The sequence below is a fragment of the Eumetopias jubatus genome, unplaced genomic scaffold (assembly GCF_037043125.1).
Source record: "Eumetopias jubatus isolate StellerSeaLion01/CBP00866 unplaced genomic scaffold, mEumJub1_p1.0 scaffold_7, whole genome shotgun sequence".
NCBI classification, from domain to species: domain Eukaryota; kingdom Metazoa; phylum Chordata; class Mammalia; order Carnivora; family Otariidae; genus Eumetopias; species Eumetopias jubatus.
This window is the reverse complement of record NW_028274813.1, coordinates 61,044,533-61,062,180: the sequence shown is the minus strand read 5'-3', so window position 1 is coordinate 61,062,180 and position 17,648 is coordinate 61,044,533. Positions and strand designations below refer to the sequence as shown.

The window sequence follows — 17,648 nt, the reverse complement described above, 5'->3', positions numbered from 1 at the left end:
CAGGCTTCCTGTTTCAGCAGGCCTGATTGTGCTGTTAGCACAGAGAGGGCGAGAAAGGGAGAGAATACTTCTGTCGCTCACGAAAGCAGCTATGGAAATGGCTGTCAAGATGCAGAGCAGCAGGCAGCAACATACAATTATCAGGGAAACTCGCATGCTGACTTCATGTCGTATCGTTCCTGAACTGAGAAATCAGTTAACCTTCCTTGTACAACTTTTAAAAGTTGTCCTGCTGTATCAGTGTGCTATGTTGACAGGCTTTGCAGAAGACATTTATATAAGTAGGAAGGCTAATAAAAATTTGCCTATGGGTTTTTCTTTCTTCACTGAATTTTTTTCCAAAACCCATTATAATATATTTTCCTCAGAACTCTTTATTCTTTTTTTAAAACTGCAATTCAATTACTGTAGCTCTTCATTTTCAGAAATTGTAGACTAAGCCTACAACCAAGGGCAAGAAAAAAAACTGGTAAGGAAGATAATTTAAAGTGATAATTCAACTGGAGCTAACACAGCCATAGTTACATTTACAAAAGGTTATTGATTAAGAAGAGGAAAAAAGCTAAGAGTTAAAGGTAAGACTATATTCATTAGGTACTTAAGACTGTGATGTCTTTTGCCCTCTAAATGGCTTGAGTACTCTCTTCTCGAATTACAATTTATTTTATGCATTAAATATTGAAATCTGAATTCCAATTTCTTGCAATCCATTATTTTCAATTATGTACACTGGGATTGAACTTTGAAGAATTCTACTTCTCAGGAGAAGACGCTATATTAAAATGATCAGTGGAAAGGATTTTATGGAAGAAACAGGTATTTTTGAATGTTATCTTAGAAAAGTAATAGAGCACACTTTAAAAAGGAGGTATATGGTTATAAGTGGCAGAGGATGAAACTGATGGTTCAATCTAAATAATACCACATATCTCACAACTTGTTGGGAAGTACTTTTTTCATTGGGGGAGATTCACAGCTGCCGAATTTTCTGCAGTTAATAGAGTCCTTTGATTCACAGCAGTGCCCCTTGTACAAAAAATACTGGCCTTTGTGTATTACCAGAAACTAATTTTCTATTTGGCTGAAAAGGGAAAAATGGGGTTATTGCTTCTCCCTCCTACAGAGCTTTTCATTATGCCTGATGCACTCAACTTCTAAGCTCTTCTGAGAAAAAAAATAACTGAAGAGGCAAGAGGTAGAAAAATGAGCTTGTTAGCACATTAGAAGTGAAGTATCTTGGTGGGCCCTAGAAATTCCCAGTGGTGTGTTAACTTATCACTCTATGCATGCTGGCACTGATAGTCTCCCAATTGATCACTCTCTTTTCGCACCAAAGGTGCTGCCAGGAAGCAAAGGCTGGAGGCCCACAGGAGAACAGTCTGCTATCAAAACAAGCTGTTTTTAAAAGTCTGCTTGAATGGGTAAAATGCTTCATGAAAAGTAGGGTGGAGACACCTACCTGCTTTTAAAATGCTCTACTTTCAGAGGGCCTATAAATGAAGTATTTTACTTTATCTTATTATATTTAGAGTTGACACAAAAAATTAGGCAGACAGAAAGCAAATGTTAATATTTCTAAAGCCGGGAGGACAGTTCCAGTGTAGTAAAATTTAATAGAGGAATGAATATCTACATAAAAGACATCTGGAGTATAATTCTATTTCACTATTACAAAACTCTGAAGAAACTCAAATATAAAGCTATATAAACTAAAATTACCGAGCTATAATGTATTCATTTTGTATAAAAACATGGGATGTATTTTTTTAATTACAAAAAAATCTTCATTAAGGAAAATGACGCTCTAAAAGATTTTTAAAAGTTTAAGTCTAGGTGGCAGAGTCAGTGAAAACAATCATTAATGGTTGAATTTAAGTGAAAAACCGTAGCACTTATCAAAAATTAGGCAGGCTAATGTCTGAAAGTTTCCTTTTTGGGCGGTTGTCTGTGGTAAGTCACCTTTGAAAAGCTAAATATTCTTTATAAACAACATCAAAACAAACCACCCTAATCTATAGTACTTACATTCCTCCCCCTGCTTCTAGAAAAACATACATTAAAGAGATATAAGGAACTCTACTTAAACCACAGTTCTGAGTCCATAAACAGGATATTTTGTGATTGAGATGATGATAAAATCAGTCAAAAACAGTGCTGTTAGCATCTGCAATGGTAACCATAATCCAAAGCAGTTAATTCCTATATCTCCTCATAATAGATCAGACACTTATCCCTTAAAAGGCAACTCTCTAGGGAAGAGTTATTAGTACCTATAAATTGAGTGGCATACACAAACTTGATCACTAGCAACAACAGGATAGTTCAAGCTATATTCCTACTGTGACTGCATGTTGCCATTGGCACTGAAATTAAAAAAACTGAAATGGGTGAGATGATAGATAGGGAATGGTAAAGAAATTCAAAGCAAAATTTAAAGTACAAGTCTATGTTGAATTAAGGTTTTTGTTGTAAATTTAAAACAACCCAAGCCAAAACTAGCTAATAAAATGCCACTTGATGAGGGAGACTTTCAGCTGGTAGGAATCTTTAATACAGAAGTAGCCAATCAAAAGAAATAACACACAGGTGCTGCAATCACAGCAATATAATTATCCACTAATCCTCCTTCCTTCTACTTTGCAAAAGCAGAAAAGGGGGGAAGGAATATTACTATTCTAAAAATAATAAAGGGAACTAAACATTTTTTCTAGTATAAATACTTTAAACCTAATCTGTGCTTAATATTAACATTATTATTCATTTTAAGTAACTACTTTTGATTTTAAACTTACATATGAAATTATTTATGGCCCTCTGTCACTGTGTCAAGACCAGCTGTCAAGAAACTGGGGTTCAATTTCAGCCTCATCCTGGAAAGAGATGCATGAATTTTCTGTGCTGCAGTTTATATGTTAAATGGGGATACCACCACCTGCTCCTATTTATGTAAGAGGGATGCTGAAGATAAAGGATATAAATATAGGGTAACCCAAAATTCTGCCTACAATCTGTGCTAAACATAGTTTTTCTGACTTTTGGTTCAAGTTTTTGTAAATAGCAGGTGCTGTCTCAGGGCAATTTTCAACGTCTGTTTAAGGAATATACCTGTATTCATGTGCAAGAACTCTGATAATAGTTCTTGTTCGTGGCATGTACAGAGGGACTTTTGACTTATGAGAGAGAAAATGATTTCTCTTAAGAAAAAGACAATATGAAGAAAAGAAGGATAAACACATTAGAAGTGTTACACTTTTCAATTTTACTAATGCACAGGGAGGATATAGAAAAGGTAGATTTGGTTTTAAAGAAGCAACAACCTTTCATTCTCTACAATTTTCTTAATAATCGAACGTTAACTGTGAACTGCTTTTACCTGAGAAAGGGAAAAACCTTCAGTTTTGTGATCACTAATTCCATGGCATGCCCAGTAGGTTTTATACACATTTAGCTCAACTGTAATTTTAACTAGTCTCAAAAAAAATTGAAGTGTGTGTATAATATTGTACATAGCAAGAATGAGTATGAAGTATTTTTCAGAAAAAGGAGTTATGAAAATTACAAGTATATGTCTGAGACCTATCACTGCTTAATTAATTTCCTCAAGTTCAGATTTAATGTTTTCTCTCCTAAACAGGAAAAAAATATTGGCTCCTTTTTAAGTAAAGGCAAAGTATGAAGTGTTTATATCTATACTCAGTATCACAGCCTCAGAGATTTAATGCCCATTCTGAAATTCCTAAATTAGTAAGCACTTGCCTGCACTCAGATATTTCTGTGGCTTCTTTGCTGTTTTAACACTTAGGGATTTTATCTCCCTTCTCTGTACGGAAGATTCCAAGAGCAGTAATTGTAGGAAGAGGGAGGGGAGTTCTGCCTACTGACTTAAAATTTGGAGAGCACTACTTACAATATTCACCAAGTTTGTAAGATGGTTGGGGGGAGTTTTCACATCACAGAACTCAACAAATGTCACAAATGAGGGCCTCCCCCTGCTCTCAGAGCCAGTTGTTAAACACCAAGTATGCCTTTTTCTTTGTGCTTGTACTCCTAATAAACTAGTGGGGAGACTAATGTCATAGGGGCAGAGACCATGTCCTTTTTATTTTTACATATCCGGCACCTAACACAAGGCCCAGAAATACTCAATGACCGTTTATAAATTACAGAAAGAATGAATAAAGCTGGTCTGATAGTTAATAAGGAGACTGTTATGCAGAAAACCTCCTTCCTTTAATCCCAATTTGGCTCTCCAGAAGCAAAACCCTTTCGGTCCAATATAGTTGGGACTTTGCTACGATTGGATTTAGAGACAGAGTTTGAATTCTCCTGTGAGAGTCTGGTTCCACCCCTACCCTTGATCTTGCTGAACTTCTTTGGAAGAGGAAAAAGTATGTATGTATACATACATAAAGTGTAATATTAAAAAAAAAATAACTTTTCAAAAAAATCTAATTGCCTAAAAAAATTCTATAAATCTTGAAAGTAATTACAACTCATTACAATTTAGCACTGAAATATTTTGGCCCACTGGTTGTGAAAATTTTTTAAATTTAAAGAAATCTTTAAAATTTTCATAAATTCTGAGGCAAGAAATTTAGTTAATAAACTAATTCTATTCATTTAAGTGGCCATCTGTAAAGAAAGGAGAAAGGGAAGAAATGTCGAGAAAATCTCTAGATAAAAATCAAATGAAGGGTAATTTCACCAAGTTTAGGCAGATTTCTAAAACTGCTCTGGTACACTATAAGAACAGATGTAACAATACTCTTGAAAAATAATATTCAGAAATTTAAATATTCAGGTTTTTAAAAAGACTATCTTGAGAGGGTTTATCCCAGGGCATCATTTATTGAGAATATCTTAGGACAGTCTGAACTAGAGGAAGGACACAACAATCATCTACCAACATTACTTTCAGGAAACTTAGCAAAATCAGCAAAATGTTTATTCGGCAATAAGCCTTGCCTGGATGGAGAATACAAACAGAGATTTGTTTGGAAAAACAAACCTGCTGATCTGTAGAGTTGGCACTAGAACCTTGGTCATTTAATAGTCCAGTGCTCTTTGTATATCCAATCTCAATGATTTCAGTTTTGTGTGGAGAAAAGAAAAGGCATAGAGGCATTTTATTTAGCTCAAGGATGGCCAGCAGAATGACTGTTAGCTTAAATTTGAAGACTACCATTTTTGAAAAATGTTTGCTTATATACTAGATATCATATATAATACAGGAAAAATCCTTGGCATGCTCTAACAAAAATGAGAAAATAAACCACATTTGACTTTTTAATTCTAAAGGGCCTTGAAATTATCTTTAAATATTCTGAAGCAATGTCATTACACAGGGTCTTGGAGAAATAATAATAAGTTTTATTGAGATACAGGATATATGTAGATATATTTTGTAAGTACATCTCAAAGATCACATGGTTGCTATTAGCAGTAGTAAAGGGTCATATTTTCTTGAAATATACAGGGCAATTAAGTACCCCATGGCCTAGGCATTGCTCATCTATAAGATGAAAGTAAACTATACTTGCTTACATTATAAAGCAAGATCTGGTAAATTAATACTCACTTCTTTCCTACAGTAGCTAATTTCTTCAAGACACATGCAGTGTAGCTTTTATACTGTAAAAATTTCCCCTAAGTAAATGGAATGAATCTTGGTATTAATATTGTTTATTTGTATTAGCTTAATAGAAATTCTTCTGAAAGTCTGCAACAGGTTGTAACAAATTATTTTGTATGATTTTTTTGATGCATTATACTAATGAAATTCTTTAGTAGTTGCTACTATCTACGCAATGAAGGAAAAGCTGTGATTTGTCAGAGTAGACAAAGCTGGGCTTTAATCCATCCTTTTAACCATACTGCCAAGTCTATATTGTTTTCACTGCGTCTCAATTAGGAGACAGGCAGGACACCTGGTACTTCTTTATCTAAGTCCCATGGGCTGCCAGATGACTCAAAATCCATAACAGGTGCTAAGGCAGTGTGAGGATAGTCCTATTATTGAAAGCTGGAGTTGAATAAAATTTGGACCATATATAATTGCTCATAAATCAGTCAATTACTAAATGAAAACATTAAGTAAAAAGTTGATAAGCCCAATTCTACCAAAGTTCATGTAAATACATTTAAAAAGATTAACCTTAAATAAATAGGATTAAAAATTTAAACCTCCCTAAAGGTTCTGAAAATCCTTCCTGATTTAATAATCCAATAATCACTGGTGGTTTCTAAAAAGCACTAACATGATTATGAAATATGTATATTCCACTTTCATGAAAGTTGTATGAAGTAAAACATCTAAAAGAAAAACTGAGTTACCTAGATTTTAAATTTAATGCAGTTAAAATTTTAGATTCTCATTCTTGGTAAGATGTACTTGAAAATTATTATTAAGTAATAATGACACTTTCACAGTCAATAGAGAACTGCTTCAGAATCACAAGTATTAGATTAAGACTTTAAAAAACATTGGGGGATGGTTAGAAACACTCTGTTCCTTTTTGGAACAAAAATTTCAGTACATTATAGTTGAGGAAATGAATGTATGTGTTTGAACTAAATACTAAACTTGAATTCTTGTTAGAAGATTGCAAAAAGAAAAAAAGTAAGTGAAATTTTACAGTGTACAATTACTTACGTGTTATCTCTACCTAAATGTGTACTAACTTAATTAAGATTTTGTTTAAATGCTATAATTATCAGGAGTACAGAAAAAGTGATTTATTATCATGGTAAGTAGTTACAAAGTACAACAAACTGTCATTTAAGACTGTGTCATAGAATCTATGATAAACAGTATATTGGCTTAAACTAATGCACTATATGCCCCTAGGGAATGATGGGCTTAGAGACTGGACTTTAACATCAAAATCTACCCATTAATCTTGACTTAAATATAATCTATTCTGCAGTAAAAGGAAGAATGGGCATTCAATGAATTACTGTTTTTGAAATACTGCACTGGTGCCCATTTACTAAAAGCATTTAAGGGAACATGAGGAAATGGACGACTAGTAAATTTTACAGACTGTTACTATTTCACAAACATGCATTTGATTTTTCACCAACTTAGCAAGAACATCCCATTTAAAAAAATTATAAATTAAAGGACATGTTGCAGAAATTATAATATTGCAATATAATTTAGTCAAGTTCAGCTGAAATCATCACCTATGGAAATATGCTGTAGGATCAGGATCCTAGGGGCTGAAGTAAGCTGAAGTAGATCATTGTTTCTTTGCATCAGAATCACCAAATGCTTGATTAGACTGACCAGAAAAAATGGAAAGGCCAGCAGTAGCGTTTATACAAATATCATGGCATACAATGCTTCATAAAAAGGGAAAGAACCCTCAGATTTTTAAATATACCCGAGAAACAGACTTCAAGGAGAGAGAGAACCAGAAATGACTGCAACAGTTATCAGCTATTCATTTAAATGATAAATCTCATATTAACCCTAAAATTTGCTGACTAGTTTATCTACAGTGGATTATTTTAGCACTTGCAATTGTTATGCATAAGATTAATTTACATTTCTATATTAATGTAGCTTGTAGGTATTCAGATATTTGGGAATTCTAAAAAACAGTATAAAGAAAATTAAGCCAAATTTGTGTTTAACTTTATCTGATATATGGATTGTGGTTTTAATCCATTTTCCCTTATTTTAAATCTAAAAAAATTTTGTGAAGATTAAAGAAATACATTTTCATCTAAACATAAAAAATATCATAAAGCAAAACTGACTTTCCTCTGTTATAATCCGGTGGGTTTAAAATAGATAATGGCATGTTAACAAGGAATTACTACAGGTGGTTGCTTAAATATATTTATTTGCTTTCTTTTTAGAGTAGGTATGTGCTAAATAAAAGTCAACACTCCTATCAAGAGAGTAAGTAAATGTAGAAACATCAGTTCTACAACAGCTACTTTTGCTCCTTCTCTTTTCTGAACAGCAATTAGTAAAGCAACCCCTTCCCCTCCTCCCTAGTGCTGTCAAGCTGTTCAGAGCAGTTTGCAACTCGACAATGGTACCATTGTGAATGCTCTCTGGGCTTCCTTCCCACAGAGAGTTAAATGGGCAGTTCCTGCTGCCCATGATTGGTGTCCAGTGAAATAATACTCAAGAGCCAGGTTTTATCAGCTTCACGCCAAAGAAGTGAAGCCAGGGAACCCAAGCCTTCATATCATACTGGACCATATGCCAACCCTGATGGCCCCAAAGGTTTATCACTATGAATCAGGATCCATCATGTCCCTTGTGAAATTTCACTTCACATACCTTATGTGAAATGCAAAGCTTCACTAAAAACCAAACCTTCTTTACAATTGGCATGAACAGATGGACGGTAACAGTGGTTTGGCAAGCAAAAGTTAAGATTTAAATAGGCTGTATTCTAGTGTTTGAGAGGAAAAGCAGTTAGAAGAAAATGGGGAGATTTGTGACCCATAGTTTAATTTTAATTCCATTATTGAGTTATTAAAAATTCAATGGCAAAACCCCTTATGTTTAGTAAAAGGAAAAGAATGGATTAAAAGCACTGCAATTCCTATGTCAAACAAGGTTAAAGACTAATTTCAGCTTTACATCATTCTTTGCTCTCTAAAATCCATAAATAGCATCTAAATCTGTTTTTATATTTAAACAAAGACTAAAATAAAACTTGTACATTATGTAGTAGGTGTAGTGAACGATAATGTGAGCATACCAGTGCACCTTCATCACTAATATAAAAAACATAAGGGTTTAACAGAAAAAAAAAAAAGTCCCTGTTCTATCACAGGTGAAAATTTAAAGAAGATGGAAGTAGAGAAACTTCATTTTGTTTTTTTTTTTAAGTTTTTATTTATTTTTTTGACAGAGAGAGACACAGTGAGAGAGGGAACACAAGCAGGGGGAGTGGGAGAGGGAGAAGCAGGTTTCCCGTGGAGCAGGGAGCCCGATGTGGGGCTCGATCCCAGGATCCTGGGATCATGACCTGAGCCGAAGGCAGACGCTTAACGACTGAGCCACCCAGGCGCCCCTTCATTTTGTTATTTTAAATACACCTGATAGAGTTCTCTACCTTTCTTGTATTGTATGCACTATATGATCTAACTGTTAAGACTGGCATTATGTGGACCACACTACCACACTGGATTTGACAAAAAAACAGGTAAGATGGTGTAGTGCTTTCTTTTCCTTTGCTCTTTTTGCCATGAAGCCAATGTACTATCAGAATAGGATAAAAAAAATACCTAATTTATCAGTAACATAAAAACATAATTGTTTGTAAAAGCACAATAAGGCATAAAAGTACTTTACAGGAAAAGTGTAAAGAAGGCTTGTTATACAAGAATGTGAGTCTATCATAAAACTTAAGATTATGAATATCTCAAATGCTCTTTTTGAAATGGCAAATATATGTAAATATTATCACTTAGAGAACTTCTTAGTCTTATTACTAGCTATTACTGTTCTTAGCCTGGAAATTACTGTATGACTAAGTATAAAAAATACTTTATTTAAATCTATAAACTAATTTTAGGAAGGCTTTACTATAAAAGGAAAATACATTGAAGCTGTGCTCTGCTATTCAAGAAGTAAAAATTATATAAAAGCAAAAGGAACTGTCACCTTAGACACTGGCTGTTATATTACTGGTAGTAACATTACAAAACCAAGTTTATGTTTTGTTTTGTTTTTCTGCTTGACTGCGTTATCTGGTTTGGACCTCAACTGCTATTATTCTTCCCTTTGCTTTATACCAGCCAGTACTGAGGAACTCTTTGTATTTCTTAGCCACATTACACTTTTTTCCCTTCATGCTTCCCTGGTAAAACCATTCCTGGTTTCCTCCTCCCCACTATCCTCTCCCACTGTCATAAATTAATCACTTTTGCCATCCTACTTTGCAGATATCACTACTGCTGGACTCCTCACCAGAGGGCACTTCATTCATTCACTACTCACTCATTCACCCATCCATCCATCCAGACTGTAAGCCCCTGTACCAGACAGTAAGCTTTGAAAGGAGTGACTGTTTTTCTATCCCTAGCTTTTCTCTCACAGTGTCTCCTATACAGTAAGTAGTCAAGAAATATTTGGTGACTAAATGAAAGATCCCAAATTGCTTAGCAACCCTTTTTTGGGGTAAAGAAATATAAACTTTTTTTTTTTTTTTACATGAACAAGTTTGGATGCCACTCAATTTCTATTGAGATAGTCACCTTTTTCCCCTTTTATAATGACTTATCTCAAAAGATTTTATTCCTTTATTTCCGAGAGGATCTTTTTTTTTTAATAGATTTTATTTATTTATTTGAGAGAGAGAATGAGATAGAGAGAGAGCACAAGAGGGAAGAGGGTCAGGGGGAGAAACAGACTCCCTGCTGAGCAGGGAGCCCGATGCGGGACTCGATCCCGGGACTCCAGGATCATGACCTGAGCCGAAGGCAGTCGCTTAACCAACTGAGCCACCCAGGCGCCCTCCAAGAGGATCTTAAACATACTTATTTTAAAGTCATTTTGATGTTGAGTATAGCCTTTTTTAATACTTAAATCTCTCACTGGTGCATTAAGTGTTGATAGAGAATAAAAACTGAAAATATCTCTAGAATTAATATAACAAAACAGAAAAAGAAGTTGGTCATATACTGAAGTCATTTTTGTGAGCTCCCATTGTTTAAATATAGGAAAAGTAATTATTGGTCTTTATTAGTATGATGATCATCTTTGGAGAACATTAAAAGATGCCATTTTCAGACATTGGTTCAATTCTACAGAATAAACTTCACTATTACCAAAAATTTATTACATACAGATTTACATTTATTGCCTTTATATCTTTTTGAAAGGACAAAGGTATATTTGCTAGACCAAACATCTTTAAAGGCATGCAATAAAATATTCCCACAATGATTGTAAGGAAACCTCTCAAAATACCAATAACATCATCAACAGGCATATATTGCCATTTTTTAAAAAGAACAGCTGAACAAAATAAAACTGATATAAGAATATATTAGAATCACAACAGAAGTGTGGCACATATCCAGGGTCCCTGTTTAAATAATTACTCTGTGTGCATACATAGACTATAAGGTTTAGCAGTAAAATCCAGGATGGGGAGGAGGATGTTTAAACACAAGCTTTAAAAAAAAACCCAAAAAACAAAAAAACCCTTCAATAGCTATACCCATCTCTTTAACACAGGAGACTGAAACGCTCCCATTAGAGAGACATTGTTAAGTAAATAAGAATGTTTGCTCTTAGAGAGGGCCTACTGCAATGGTTAATAGCCAAGGCACAAGGGCTGCAAGCATTTCAAAAGCCACAAAGCCTGGGTCACTTAGTTGGTGAGACATTTTATTTAAAGAATTCTCTTCTTTTGAAGTATGAATGACCACAATCATAAATCTTAGAGTTTGTAACAAATAACCAATTTGTCCATGAAGTTTAAGACTTTCATTTAGAAAATATGTAGAACAAAGGGCACTTAACAAGATACTGAGGGCTCTTAATGGAATCACTGATGTAGGTGATGCAAAAAGGTTCAAGAAGTGAAACTGAAGACATCAGCAGTATGTAGACTCCTATAGCTGCCCCTCCCAGCTCTCCTGTGGTGCCCACCTTCCTTGCCGTTCAGCAGGGAGTGTAAGCCTTCAGGACTATAACCACTGCTGCCTCTGTCCTTGGGGAGTTGGGGTGGGGGACATTAAATTGTACTCTTCCTAAGACATCTGTCACTTCATCAAGACACAAGTGTTTTGGCTCACTTTTCTCTTTGACAGATCCTACCTGCCCTCCTGCCCTCCTGTCCTCCCGCAAGAAGTGGAGGGGGAAACCTCACTGACTACTGATCTCTGAAAATTATTTCCATTAAACTGTAATGCCCTTTTCTAATAAAAATATAACAATGAATCAGTCAAAATACAGCACCCTTGTGTGTATGCTATTCTGGCTTGTTCATGTTTCAGAGGCAGTTTCTACTGTTCTTAGGTTTCCTTATCTATCCAGCATGGTCTTACAGTTGTAGCCTAGACTAATACAAACCACCAAATATAACAACAATGAACAACTTTTTTTAAAAGTACACTGGAAAATGAATAGAAATTTTCTGTTAAAAAGAAAAATTGAACAGTTCATCCATCCACCCACGAAACCATCTGCCCTAACCTGTACTATGACAACAAATTGCTGACTGACCACTTATCACTGTGCTAGAAGTTAGTGAAACCAGGATTAGTAAGACTTATTAATATGTGCACACACAATAAGTCCTATAACAAAATGTTACAAGGCAGTATGTTGTTTAGTGAAGGAAACTTTTTTTTTTTTTTTAAAGTTTGGGTCATGCAGAACGACTATATTAGGTGGAAGACAGTAGAGAAGGGCATTCTTGGGACAAAAACATAGAAAAGAGAAGGGCATTTGGGGATGATAAATATGGTCTAACTAGACACAGGGTGTCCTGGGTGTCAGTGTGGTGGGACATGAGAGTAAGGATGGGGGCGGTGATGGAAGGAGTACCGGTATGTTTGACAAAACTACAGTAAGAGATATGAGGTTGGGAGGGTTAAGCTAATAACTGCTTGCATGTAGTCAAAGAATTCACGTAAGAATTTCAATACACAAAAACTAATGATGTAATGTATGGTGATTAACATAACAATAAAAAATTAAAAAAAAAAAGAATTTCAATACACAGTCAAGAGCCAGCACAAGTCTTTGTGCTCTGTATACTTACATCTGTGTTTTAGAGGAGTATTTCTAGTGTAGAGCATAAAAGTATCATCAAGTATCAGGTAACTACCATTTTCTGAGCTCTTGCTACATGACGGGCTGCTTAGTGCTTCATGCAGATAATTTAATCCTTACAACAGTCTTGAGTTTAGTACTCTTTTTACAGATTAAAATAAAACTTAAGTGGTTCTGGACTTCGAAACTCAGGCTGATATGCCAACAATCAGCTTCTACATTTTAAAATATAATTTATAAATTAAGGACAGTCCATATTTATGAATATTATCTTCTGAAGAAATAATCTTCAAAAGACAGTATACATAAAATTATGTAGTTTCTCAATAAACTCACTTTCTTCTAACACGAAATGGCAGTAATATTGATGGGCCTCCCTAAGAGGTTTTATAATGTTCTATCATAATGAATGGCAAACTACATTAGTGGAGCCAATCAATTACATTTCATTTCATTTTGGCTCTCATACTTTTGCAACAAGTTCTTTACATTTGAGTAGTAGAACTGCAAGAGATAACAAACTGTGACTAATTGAAGAATGATCATTGACTTCTGGTAATTTGTCTGATAAAGTTAAAACAGAAACCCAATTCTGGCATTTACAAAAAGGTCAAATCTAAACAGATTAGAACAAATCAAATAATATTGGTTTGGTAGGAAAGAATATTAAACCTAGGAAGAATGTGTTTTTTAAAGATGCCATTTAATTGTATGATACCCCCCATACTGTGTATTTCAGAATATCACATATATATTATATACATACATACAAAGCCCCTAAATATAAATTACAAGAATTATAACAGACATGCTGCATTCCATCTATTAAAATCTCACCCTCTGAGGCCCAGATTTTCCTTGCATTCTTCCTTTATTTTCTTACTCCTAAAGTAATAACTTCATCCTTAGAACTCCCAGAGCATTTCATCTATAACCCTACTATGTCACATTTTATCTTAATTATTAATTTACATATTATTCTCTCCCCTATTAAATTATAAGCTTATTGGAGAAAAAAATTACCATCTACAGCTGCCCCTTCAACAACATGGAGGCTGGGGTGCCAACACCCCTGCAGCCCCCAAATTTTTTAACTCCCCCAAAACTTAACTACTAATAGCCTACTGCTGATCAGAGCCTTACAACATATTTTGTATGTTACATGCATTTCATACTGTATTCTTAAAATAAGCTAGAAAAAAGAATATTAAAGTATTAAAAAATATTAAAATCACAAGGAGGAAAAAATACATTTTACATTATCAGAAAAAAGCCCACACGTAAGTGGACCTGTGCAGTTCAAACCTATGTTGTTCAAGGCCCAACTGTGATTTGTCTCTACATGTTTCTCAAATCTTTACCACTATCATAAAAGTGATCAGGAAATATTTTTGATAGAAGAATAACAGTAAAGTTCTATTTCTTGAGCTGGTGGTAAACTGTAATTATTCACCATATAGTACACTTAGAATTTACGTACTTTTTTCAAATTATATTTTTCAGTAAGAAAGGTTAAAAAGAAAAATTAAGAAAAATGGGACATGTGAGACTGTTAATTTTGTCAATTTGGCTAGGTCATGGTATCCAGTTTTTGGTTAAACACCAGTTTTGGCATTGCTGTGACGGTATTTTTTCAGATGTGATTACCATTTACAATCAAGAGACTTTGAGTAAAGCAGATGATACTCTATAATGTATGTGAGTGGGCATCAACCAATCAGTTGAAGGTTAAGAGAAAAGACTGAGGTCCCCACGGAAGTAAGGAATTCTACCTCCAGATGTCTTTTGACTCAGATTACAACATCAACTCTACCTAAGAACTCCTGCAGATTTCAGACTTGCCAGTCCCCCACAACTGTGTGAGCTAATTCCTTAAAATTAATCTTTCTCTCTTTATGTATGTATATACCTACATCCTATTGATTCTGTTTCTCTGAGAACCCTAATACAACATGATTATATACCGTAACTTTGAAAATTTCTTTGTATAATAAATCTCATGTTAAAAAAAGAAACAGTACACATAGCATCGTATTTAACATTTGTACATAGTTGAAATGTCTCTAGGATCGTAACAAAAATTGCTTTAAAATTTTTATTTAAGGTATAGAGTAATGATAGCCAAGATCATGAAATTAATACTACATTATTCCCACTGCAAAAAAAAAGCCAAAAAATTAAAACAACAAAACAACCCAACCCCAACACACACACACACACACACACACACACACACACACACACACTCAACAGGTCACTAACAAATGATGGCTAAGATCAACCTGAAATACCCCTCCGGTCCACTGGTTACCCAGAATCTGCCTTTTCTTCCTCCCCAGCATTGCATTTCAATTCTAATTGTATGATCAAACCAACAAATTGAGCTTGAGACCAAAAAAAAAAAAAAAAAAAAAAAAAAATCACCTAGCTGACAAAGACCAAGGTTGCAAGAAAATGCTTTTCAAGTACAAGTAATGCAAGAAATGACAAGTGAAGTGAAGGAGAGGTTTCAAAGCTTGAAAGACAGTCATCAATACTGACAGATTACTGTAATTCTGGCTGCCAGCACGATCGATTTGGAGAGCATATGACAATCAATATTGTCCTCATTTAGTGAACAACATTAGATTCATAGTTACTGAAGATGTTCCCAGGATAAAATTTAAACTGTATTTAATGATCATAAATAGCACAATTTATGCTGTGGAATCTTGGTGGGTGTACTTTTATTGGGCATAAAATAACTAACACAGCAGTACAATTATCCAAATATAAGTGAGTTTATTATATATTCTTTTATCCCTTTATTTCTCTTATGAGGATTAAAGTAGTAACTGGTGGTTTTCAAAGCCTACTTCTATTTCAATTTGTCATAATTTCTGTTAAGTTCCATTGATCTGTTTTAGAACACATGGTTTTTTCCTTAATGGGAACTTATCTGGATTTGTCAAAAACATACATTTTAAAGTTTAATGTATTTCTGAAATAGGTATTTATTTAAATTTCAAGACATCTATATTTCAATATCTTAAAAGCACCTAGTTGTAACTTAGTATATAAGGTTGAATTTAAAAATCAAGTAATCTACCTATATGAAATCATTTCCCCTGACATTTAGAATATAGAACTTTGTGAATCCTCGTAAAAGAAGACTATATATTCCTCAGATTAGCAAAGGCTAGGAGCACTTTATTATATCCTTAAATAGTATGGGGAAATAATTTCCATATAGCTTCTAAATTCAAGCTTCCGAGTCAAGAAAAATTTCTTTGATCTGATTTTATATTTTTATTGAGTGTTCCAGAAGGTTCCGCTGATGGAAATTGCTCATATTTGCTGTGTAAATAAAGTGTTCATGTTTACTCTTTCAATCTGAAATTATCTCTCTTCATTTTAGAAATTTTCTCCAATGTGGTATCTATTAATGTCTCAGCAAGATGAACTATTTAAAAACTTCAAGAAACAGGCCTGAAAATCCAATCCAATCAATAGACCTACCAACCAACCAAACATAAAAACTCAATTAGGCAATTCCTTGGTGTTGGGTAGAGTTGTTTTAATATTGACTGTAATCTTTACAGATAACAGAATTAATCACTGCACAAAATAATGTACCCTATTTCATTTACTAAGCACATCCAAATTCATTACCTCATTTAATCTTCACAATAATTCTGAGATGGGTATTATCTTTTTTACAGACAAAGAAAGTGAGGTTTAGAAATTCTGTGACTAGACCAAGATCACAAGGCAGAGCTTGAGTTAAAATCAGTTATTTTCTAACTGCAAATCCAGCCACCATACCTCTAGTATAACATGCAAATCTGAATTAGTTCTCAAGAGTATGAACTTAGGTGCAGGAAAAAGAAATCAAGCCATAGCCCCAATACTTTTAATTTTGCATTTAACTACTTGGTAAGGTGAGCATCTTAAATGTTTGTACCTTGGGTCAGAAACAGTTTGTGTTTGCTCAAAAAATTGAGTTCCTGTTTTATGACACAAGAGGCAAACAGAGTTTTGTACCACAGTCTACTCTCTCTCATCATTTTCCCAAAAGATTTAAGGCATTGTTTCAGTTGTGTCTTAAGTGAAATGGCGGAGGACACTAACCTCAGGATGAACATCAGGATCAGGCAAACTGTAAGGAGGCAAAGGTCAGAAAGAAGACAACCTCAGAGGAGTTGACAATGTGGATAAATTTAGTTTATGGGTAATAATCTGTTTATTCCTTGTAGGATTAGCTACCTTTCTAGAGATACTCAGGAAATAATAAACCAAATCGTTACATTTCATGACAATGATCACCTCAAATCTGAGCTTTCAACTTAAAAGTGAAGATATAACTGTCACAAATAAGAAATGCTACATAAATGTTATTAAGCTTAATCAATGTGCCATGCCATGATCCACCTATAATTCCATTTCACAGTGTTAGAATACATGAGAAATTACATAGGAATCAGATTGCTTAAGTCAATTTTCATCAAAAGAAGAGAATACATGTGGCAGACTTACAATAAATCCATATTATGTGGAATAGAACATAGGATATTTTAAAAAGCCTTCCCTGTAAAGCTTAAGTAAAAGAAAAAGAACTGAAATGTTTTTAATCATATAGAAAAGGTACATGGAAACACAAATTCATTTTAGAAAGGAATATCAGAAAACAATTTAAAATTTAAAACTGTGTACATATTATGTGCCAGCCACTGCTCTAAGGGCTTTATACATATTGAATCATTCATTTCTCATAACACAATGAGCTAGACGTTATCATTCTCATTTTATAGATATGGAAACTGAGGCTCAGAGAGGTTAAATAATTTGCCCAAGGCTAGATAGCTAAGGAAGTGATGGCCAGCATTTGAGTCCAGAGATCTGGCTCCAGAAA

The 17,648-nt window shown here is 34.2% G+C and overlaps 1 protein-coding gene across 2 annotated transcripts in view; it reads right to left on the bottom strand.

Annotated features, from left to right (window-relative positions):
- The window catches only part of RALGAPA1 (Ral GTPase activating protein catalytic subunit alpha 1), a 252,659-nt gene that overhangs the window by 10,861 nt on the left and 224,150 nt on the right, over positions 1–17,648 (bottom strand). The gene's annotated exons all lie outside the window — the stretch shown is intronic.